At 34.4% G+C, this 10,550-nt stretch overlaps 1 pseudogene; it reads right to left on the bottom strand.

Annotated features, from left to right (window-relative positions):
• Nucleotides 1-6,919: 6,919 nt before the first annotated feature.
• Nucleotides 6,920-9,441, bottom strand: LOC142528310 (chaperone protein ClpB1-like; annotated as a pseudogene).
• Nucleotides 9,442-10,550: the final 1,109 nt, after the last annotated feature.

Raw genomic sequence — 10,550 nt, 5'->3', positions numbered from 1 at the left:
TTTCCTTGGTGGTTCCTGAGAAGATGACCAGGTGATAGCAGGTGGATCATCTCCTGTCGTGTTCATCTTCAGATCTACAATTTTGAGATTTGCGAAAGATTCCGCAAGTTCTTGTAGATCCTCCAGACCAATCATTTCTAAAGTTGTCATCAGATTAATTTCTTTTCTGAGACAGATTTAATTAGATTGATCATCTTTTTTTCTTCAGTCAAAGGTTTTGACACCACTCTGGCCTTTCTTTGTTGATGTAACAAGGGTTCAGTACCGAATGATGGTGGTAACCATCCTCCTGAAGTTCTTTTACTAGAATTTTGTTGTTGTTCTAATTTTTGAATTCTTGTTTGAATATCTTTAATATTCCAAGAGTTTCTTCTTGGTTTTCAAGGGATTTTTCAACTTGTTGGGGTACAAAGTATAGCTTATTGCCATAATTTTGTACCGTTTTTGGGATTTCTCTAAGGTCTAGAGAGAGCTTAGATGAATCTGGTACTATCTACAGAAACTTATTTGTTTGAATCATAAGTTTACCTGAGGGTGCTGATACTTCCCTTTCTGCTCCTGATATCTAACAATAGTTAGATGCTCTTGTGTATATTCCAAAATATTGGAATAATCCTTGTAAATTATTTTTCTTGAACATAAGTTCGGATTCATAATTTTTTCAAAATTCTCCTCCTTAAACATTTAGTTACTTTATAATAATTAATCTTGTGTTTGAAATAAATTTACCTAGGCTCTGATACTATTTCGAAAGCGCGAGGATCAATTTAAATAAAATAGGAATAAGGGTACTTTTAGTTTATTTTGAAAAGTTTTCTCTTACCAGGGAGTTGGGGCAATACGTGGTTTGGTTTAGGGACTGTACTCAAATTTTCCCTTTTTTAAAAAAACAAATTAATTATTGCAGGACCCACACTAATTTAATAAAATAAAAAATAAAAAAATTTGGTGTATATTGTCGGTTGTTTATTATTATTATTTTTAAATAAAAATAATAATAAATAAGTAAATAATGATTAATGTGTTATTAAGTTATATGTATAATTCGGTATACATATAGTATTTGGTCAAATAATTTGTACACATTAAAATAATTAAGTTCGACGTAATTTCTAATACATGTTTAGAAATTATTTTTGCATGCTAGATATAATGTCAAATATTATGGATAAATGTTTGATGTGTACATGCAAATTTATTATTATGTTTGCATTTATTCTTGAAATTTAAAATGCAAATAATATTGAAAAATAATTTGTACATCAATATTCACATTGTGTTCATATTAAATTATATTAAGTTGTTTATAATTTGAAATGAACATATCAAATAAGATGTGAATATAATATTATAAAATATTTCAGATGTTCACAAATGAACAAATAATCATCACTTTATCACTACTCTGATAAAAGTGAAAAACTGATGATGAGCCCACATTTTCACATAAATGTGATCCTCACTTTATCACTACTCTGATTGAAGAGAAAAACTGACGGGGAACGTATTTGTTTATATTAAGTAAAAATGTGAATATAAAGTTATTTATTGAAAAATTTTGGCTTATAAAGATTCACATAAATGTGGATAATTAAGTTGACTAATAATTATAAGGTGACATGAGAAAACATGATCTGGGGGAGTTCTTCATAGATCAGTTTAAATTGACTTGACTTGCCACTGGTCTCCCGAGGAATGTTGCTCTGACTAGGAGTTAGATATTTAAAGGGTCTTAGCACTACCTATCTTTCTTGGGAGCACTCTTGAAAAATGTTGATTATGTTACTAAATAATTATTATATAAATTATTAAAGTAAAGCCAAAATTTTGTCCAGTGAACCATATAATTTTAAATAATTGAGGAATAGTCACAACATCTTTAATTATGGAAAATTATGCATTAACTGGATTTGGATCACATAATGGACATCAATTGTAATTAATTATATAAACATAATAAATTTTACTCACATGGATTTTTATTATATTTATATAACTAATTAGGTTAAAATATCAAATTATATTTTTCTTAATTTACCCACAGGAGTTAAGGAAAATATATTTTGATAGTTTTATCATAAAGTTACAGAAAAATCTTATTGAATTAAAATTTTAACCCACATGCAAATTTTATGTCTCTAGATTTTTAAAACATGAATTAAATTGGTAAAACATGATATTGTCTCAAAATTTTAAGCATCTGATATTTTGTGCAGTTATGCAACCTGCGAGTTTTTCTGATATGAAATGTAACATTCTTGAACTAAAGGGCGATAACTATAAAATATTGAAAGAAAGAATTCTTCTTCAATTGGTGTGGATGGATATTGATTATGCTATACGGAAAGACGAACCATCTACTATTACTGAAAACAACATTCTGGATGATGTTGATCTTTATGAAAAATGGGAGCGATCTAATCGACTCTGCGTAATGTTCATAAAGACCAAAATCTCTGCTGGTATGCGTGGTTCTGTCGATCAGCATAATAATGTCAAAGAATTACTGAAGGCTATTGATGAACAATTTCAGTCTTCAGATAAGGAACTTGCTAGCACCCTAATTATGGAATTCTCTTCATTAAGGCTCATCAGTGTGAGAGGTGTGCGAGAGCACATAATGAAAATGCGGGACATAGCGGCTCGACTAAAGACACTTGAAGTGGAAATGTCTGAAACTTTTCTTGTGCACTACAGTTTATGCACTCTTCCACAACAATATGGACCCTTCAAAATTTCACAACACACATAAGGATAAATTGTCAATCAATGAATTAATGATCATGTGTGTTCAAGAGGAAGGAAGGTTGTTAAGAGAAACGAGTGATAATGTATTTATGACTACACAAGGAAAGTATAAGAAGCAGGCCAAAGTCAAGGGAAAATAGAAAGAAATAATTTCACCCCAACCTTACATCAAGAAAGAATCCAAGTGTTTCTTCTGTAAAAAGACGGGACACATGAAGAAGGATTGCATTAAATTTAAGGACTGGCTTGAAAAAAAAGGTATTCCTACTTCATTTGTCTGTTATGAATCTAATATGATTGATATAATTTATAACACATGGTGGATTGATTCTGGTTCTACAATCTATGTTACAAATACGTTGCAGGGTATGCAAAACCTAAGGAAGCCAATAGAAAATAAACGGAGCATCTATTCAGGAAACAAGATGTCTTCGCATGTGGAAGCTATTGGGACTTGCTGCCTTATATTGGATAGTGGTTTTATTTTAAAATTGGAAAAGACATTTTATGTTCCTAGTTTTTCTAGGAATTTAATTTCAGTTTCAAAACTTGTACATCTTGATTATTCATTTCAGTTTTTGGATAAATCAATAAATTTGTTTTATAAATCAAATCTTATTGAGAATGGTACAATGGTTGATGGTCTTTTCTCTATTTCTTTACAAAATAATAACACCACTATGCATGTTCAGAGAGGTATTAAAAGATGTGTTATAAATGAAGATTCATCTATATTGTGGCATAGGAGATTGGGACACATCTCCATAGAGAGAATTAAAAGATTAATAAATGATGGAGTACTCAGTACTTTAGATTTTAATGATTTTGAGACTTTTGTGGACTGCATCAAGGGAAAGCAGACTAATAAGTCTAAAAAGGGTGCCAAGAGAAGTATAGAAATATAAAATTCATACATTCAGATATTTTTTGTATAGATATGGACATGCAAAGTCCGAAATACTTCATCTCTTTCATTGATGATTATTCACGATACATGTATATCTACATGCTTCATAATAAAAACGAAGCACTTGAAGCCTTTAAGGTTTTTAAGGCTGAAGTGGAGAAGCAATGTTGAAAACATATTAAGATTGTGAGAACTGATAGAGGTGGAAAATATTATGGTAGATACACTGATAATGGACAAGCACCTGGTTCGTTTGCGAAGTTTCTTCAGGAACATGGGATTGTTGCCCATTATACTATGCCTGATCCTCCAGACCAAAATGGCAGTAGCTGAGAGGAGAAACCGAATATTATTGGACAGGGTGAGGAGCATGTTTAGTAGCTCTAAACTTCCTAAATCCTAGTGGATTGAAGCTCTTAAGATAGCTGTGTATATATTAAACCGAGTTCCAACCAAGGCTGTCCCAAAGACGTCATTTGAATTATTTAAAGGTTGGAAACCAAGTTTGCAACATATACGCATTTGGGGTTGTCCTTCAGAAATAAGAGTATACAACCCACATGAAAAGAAACTGGACCCAAGAACTATAAGTGGATATTTCATTGGGTATGCCGAAAAATCCAAAGGGTACAGATTCTATTGTCCATATCACAATACTAGAATTTTGGAATCAAGAAATGCAAAATTTCTGGAAAATAATTTGATTAGTGGGAGTGATCATGACATAGTTTTTTAGAATGATCACATTAATGCACAACCATCTTATTCAAATGACAGATTGGTCGTTATTCACACCCCTCAAGACTAAATGGGTGTTAGACAACCAGTTACTGAAGTTCCACAAATTGCTGATAAAAATCCAGTAGATCAAGTTGTTAATGAAGAACAACAAAAAATTGTTCATCAACCAAACAACCTTAGGAGATCTACTAGAATAAGAAGATCAGCAATATCTAGTGATTATGTTGTGTATTTACAAAAATCGGACTTTAACATCGGAGCCGAAAATGATCCTGAAACGTTTTCACAAGCCATGAGTTGTAATGAGTCAAAACTATGGTTAATGCTATGAAAGAAGAGATTAATTATATGGTAGTTAATGGAGTCTGAGATCTTGTTCAGTTGCATGATGGTGTAAAAGCCATTGGATGTAAATGGGTCTTCAAAACAAAAAAAGACTCATTAGGCAATATTGAAAGGTATAAAGCAAGACTCGTTGCTAAAGGATTCACTCAGCAGGAAGGAATCGATTATAAGGAAACTTTTTCTCCTATATCTAAAAAAGATTATTTTCGTATCATTCTAGCATTGGTTGCACATTTTGACTTAGATTTGCAACAAATGGATGTGAAAACAGCTTTTCTCAATGGAGAACTATAGGAAGAGATTTATATGAAACAACCTGAAGGATTCTTCTCTAGTAATGGTGAGCAATTGGTTTGTAAGCTTAAGAAATCTATACATGGATTGAAACAAGCTTCTCGTCAATGGTGTTTGAAATTTCATGATGTTATCTCTTCATTCAGATTCATTGAGAACCCCATGGATCAATGTATATACCAGAAGGTTAGTGGTAGCAAGATTTGTTTTCTTATTCTATATGTGGTTGATATATTACTTGCAACCAATGATAAGGGTCTGTTATATGAGGTGAAACAATTCCTCTCTAAACACTTTGATATGAAGGATATGGGCGATGCATCTTATGTCATTTGTATTAAGATACATAGAGACAGAATTCGAGGTATTATAGGTCTGTCTCAAAAAACCTATATCAACAAAGTTTTAGAGAGATATCGGATGAAAGATTGTTCACCAAGTATAGCTCTCGTTGTGAAAGGTGATAAATTCAATTTAAGCCAATGCCCAAAGAATGATCTAGAGCAGGAACAAATGAAAAACATTCCTTATGCTTCTACTGTCGGAAGCTTAATGTATGCTCAGGTTTGCACTAGACATGACATTGCATTTGTTGTTGGAATGTTGGGAAGATATCAGATTAATCCAGGTTTAGACCATTGGAAAGCTGCAAAGAAAGTAATGAGGTACCTTCAAGGGACCAAAGATTATATGCTTATGTTCAGACGAACTGAGAATTTGGAAGTAATTGGCTACTCTGATTCAGACTACGCTGGCTGCATTGATTCAAGAAAATCCACTTCAGGATATATTTTCATGCTAGCTGGTGGAGCTATATCTTGGAGAAGTGCAAAGCAGACACTGACTGCTACTTCCACTATAGAAGCTGAGTTTGTATCTTGTTTTGAGGCAACCTCACATGGTGTATGGTTGAAGAGTTTCATTTCGAGGCTTAGAATCATGGATTCTGTATATTGTCCATTAATAATATATTGTGACAATTCAGCTGCTATTTTTATGGCTAAAAATAACAAAATTGGTAGTCGAAGCAAGCTAATTGACATTAAGTATTTAGCCATACGAGAACGTGTTAAAGATAAGAAGTTACTTATCGAACACATTAGCACTGAATTGATGATTGCAGATCCTTTGACTAAAGGCATGCCACCGTTGAAATTTAAGGATCATACAGAAAGAATGAGACTTGGTTCCTTTATGTAATTTTGTTGTAAGAACAAAGTTAATGAAACTATGATGTGATATTTTCTCATATATATTGTGCACAAATTCATTGATTCGAGAAATATCAATAAAGTTGGACCTCGAATAAACATAATGTTTATTCATTAAGTTGTTTGAGAGATATAATACCTTGTGATACATGGAAGATAATAATCGTTTTTTTAGATGACCTATCGTCATGATTCATGTATTTTATTTTCTCCTATGCTAAATGAGATATATGTGTCAAGTGGGAGAATGTAAGAAATATGACACATACATGTTAAAAGACGTAGCGTGTAGGAATTGGCGACGGCCAAGAAACCTATCATTTTTTACGAACGTGCAGCCTCAAATTTTTGACAATTGAGACGGCATGCGCCTCTTCTTTTGACATTCAGACTCCCGATTTTTCTTGTTGATGGTACGAGAAATGCCTATAAATAGAAGCGATTGAGGTCCCTAAGCACACACCTCATAAGAAAATTAAACATCATCTATCGAGAGGGTGGAGTGCTTAGAAGGCATCAATCGGAGAAAAAGCAGAGAAATCAAAAAAATTTCAATGGCCGGAGGTAATTCTCGATTCGCTTCCGCATATTGTTTATCATGTTCATATAGAAACATGATTTTTAGAAAAAAATTCTAACACAAAAACTTCACAAGAAACATCTCACACTACTGTTTACTCATCCATTTCATCATCATCGGGTATTTCTTCAATCTTAATTCTCTTTACTGCTTGAACCGGATCTGACATTGTGTCATTCGGTAGCTGAATAAATATATCAGATTTCTCCCCAATGGCAGCATTCACAAGCTCTCCATTTGTCTCAACGGTATACACCAATTCTTTCCCATCAACAGTTGCATCAAAATAAACAGTTGATTTTTTGTCGATTTCTTGGCGTACTAGCATTTTTACAACTGGGTTACTATCGTTTTCTCGAGCCATCTTCTTATAGGTCTCGCACCATAAACCTGAAAGAAAGAAAAAAGTATGATAAGAATCAGCCAAATACATCATGAATCAAGATGGTGTAGTAAAAGTATTACTCACAGGGTCATAGGCTCATATCTTTGAGTTAATATGACATCTAGTGCATTTCGGTCACGCCTAATGCAATGCCTCTCTTAGCTAGGCAACTTGCAACATCTTTCAGCTGTAGACAGCACATTTTCCTCAATTTCTCATGAGAAAGAGGGTCGGTTAAGAAACTCGGGCTTGAAGTGCTTTCTCACTTGTAATATGGAGTAAAATTGAACAGGTTAGCTATCTAGCAAATAAGCATATCTTAGTTTATCCTCTAGAACCATGAAATGCAAGAATGAACGTTACCTTTTGCATCACCATCTCATGTGCATTCTCCATTGTACACTTTCCTAATAATCCTTTCGAACGGTACTCAGCTCCAATATTAGAGGTCATTATAATGACGGTGTTCCTGAAGTCAACAGTTCCGGCCTTGGTCATCAGGAAATCTTTTGTCATCTAAAACTTGAAGTAACATTTTAAAAACAGAAGGATGTGCTTTCTCTACTTCATCAAAAAGAATGACACAGTACGACCTTCTCCTCATGGCTTCTGTTACTTGCCCGCCATTCGTCATGCACAACATAGCTATCAAATGACACGCACAAGAATGATAAGAAAAATTGTTATAATGATTAGGCAGACAAATGAATTAAAGGGTTATGATCACGTACCCTAGAGAAGCTCCCATTAGCCGAGCGACGGAGTGTTGCTCCATATACTCAGACATGTCAATCCTAACCATTAAATTCTCATAATCGAAGAGTTGTTCTACTAGAGCTTCGGTGAGCACCGTCTTGCTTTGGTGAGCTCCCTCTTGCCAACTCCAGTTTGACCCAAGAAAAAAAAAAGAGCCTGTTGGTTGTTGGGGCATTCCAAGTCCAGCTCTTGACCTTAAAAAAGCCTCAGCAACATCTATAACAAATTGATCATCTCCTACGACTCGTTGGTGCAACCTCTTAGGTAGACCAATCAAGCTCTCTTTTTCATTTTTTCCAAGACGTGTGACAGGTGTACCGGTCCAACGTGCCAGGACTTGGGCAATTTGATCAGGGCCTACTATCTGTTCGAGCATCCCATTCTCATTTGAACTTGATTCTAGTGTTGTGATTGCTGATTCAACTTCTTGGATTTCTCCATATCTTAAGTATGCAGCTCTAGCAAGATCGTATCTCTTTTCAGCTTCTAGCAAGGCATATGGAAGTTCATATCTTCTCTGCTTGAACCTTCGAAGCTCGTTGATTCTTTCTTTTTCTTTGGCGTACCTCATTTTCAATTGTTGAAGCTTATCCCTCACCTGAAAAATGGCAAGAATGTCACAGTTAGAGAGAAATTATAATCGTAGTATCCCAATTTCCATAGTGAATCCATACTCACTTCAACTAGACGTGCTTTGCTAGCTTTATCTTTTTCCTTCTCAAGAGCATGCAGTTCGACCTCCAATTGAATTATCTTTCTCTCCTAATTATTAATTTGTTAAGGTACTATCAAGTTGAACTGTCACGCTCCGAGACCGAGACGTAGGTGAAATCGGTATTGTATAACAATTTCATTGAAAACAATAAGACTCGTAGAAAATAACCAAAAATTAATCTAATTCAAAAAAGAATATTGTCTTTACACATGTGAAATAAGAATAATGCAGAATTTGTTCTTACAAAGAAAAGTGTGAAATATGGAAGCGAATAAATTAAAATAATGAAATCGGAGACTTGGTCTTCATAACTCTAGATTTCTTTACCAGCCCCAAAATTGATCTTATTTTGTCTTTTCCACTTGTTCTTCATTATTTTCTAGGAAGGGACGTAAGAGGGTGAGCGTTTTGGGAAACACCCAACAAGTAGGAGCCGATCGAATACCAGAATAACAAGTTATATGTATATATATCTTTAAAATAATTTTTCAAAGCAAAAGAAAAAAACGGAGCAGACAAAGTTCAGAACTTATATTAGACGATCAGATCATATCAAATAAAACAAAATCTTAACATAACAAAATCTTATCAAATCAGAATCACATACTAAAGACATATCTTATAATAATGATCACGGGCTATCATTGATCTTGGGCTCTCTCTAGATCCTTCTCCTGTAAATGCGCTCCCTCGGGATCTTTTTACCTCACATGGCTCTCTCTGGGACCTTTTCCCATAGACAGGCTCCCTTTGGGGCATTTTCCGTCACAGACTTTTCTGATGTGCCATCATTCGAATCATATCAAATAAAATTTTCTCATAGGGATGACACAGACGGATGAAACGAATCAAATCAAAACGAAACGAATTGGATGGGATTGGAATGTAACTTAGCAAAAGATGCAAATGCAAAGCAAATGATTCATAGAAAAACATACAGTATACGATCAAATTTTAAAACATAAGTAATCTTTAAAACATATATAAGCCTATTTACAGTAATTCAAAGATGTGGTTCGAAACTTGCTTGATTATTGAATGAAGACTTGGTCGATCCTGGACGACACTTGGGCGTGAATTGGTACTGTATCGAGTAGGTTTTGGATGGAATTCTTGAGCAGAATAACCTCTTGGGTATAGCTTAGTTGCTGCCTGAAACGGATTAGCACAACAACTCCTTCCTTGCTTGAGAATGGCCGAAATTGGAGGATTTTTGTGGGAGTTTTTGGTGTGTTACTTCTCACCATGATGGCGTATTTAAAGGTGAAAAAAATAGTAGGTCTTCCCCTCATGCAGCCAAAGTTTTCCTTCAAGATGTTCAAGGATGATGGTCCAAGTAGCCTCCAAGTGGGCAAAGTTTATCCACAAGCAAGGGTCACCTTGGTGCACTCAGTGGTCATTCCTTACATTTTAATTATGTCCAACTTCTAACTCCTCCCATGGATGAATTTTTGGCTCCATTAGGACATGAATCAATGAGCTTCCTTCAGCTAAAATATTGAGTTCATGAGCTAGGGGTTTCCTCCTCCGGGTGACGACACTTCGATTATTGTGGTTTCACATCGCATATATTTCTTTTGAGCTAATCCCTTGAGTTTTTTTAGCTGAAAGTTTAAGTCTATAGTTGAGTTTCTTGAATTAATAATTTTGGGCTTAAACATTGAGTTTCATTGATTACGTGATTTCCTTCGAAAATCCGGGTCCTCACATCCCACCCTATTTATTGGAAGTTTCGTCATTGAAACTTGAGTTTGCTTGATCTTTGAAAAGGTAAGGGTACATGGTGCGCGTTTTCTTTTCTAATTACCATGTTGATTCTCGCTCCGTATGATTAGACCATTTTATTTTCACGTATGGAATGGTCTTGT

The sequence above is a fragment of the Primulina tabacum genome, chromosome 16 (assembly GCF_025594145.1).
Source record: "Primulina tabacum isolate GXHZ01 chromosome 16, ASM2559414v2, whole genome shotgun sequence".
In the NCBI taxonomy this organism is placed as follows: Eukaryota; Viridiplantae; Streptophyta; class Magnoliopsida; order Lamiales; family Gesneriaceae; genus Primulina; species Primulina tabacum.
This window is presented reverse-complemented; position numbering and strand designations above follow the sequence as displayed.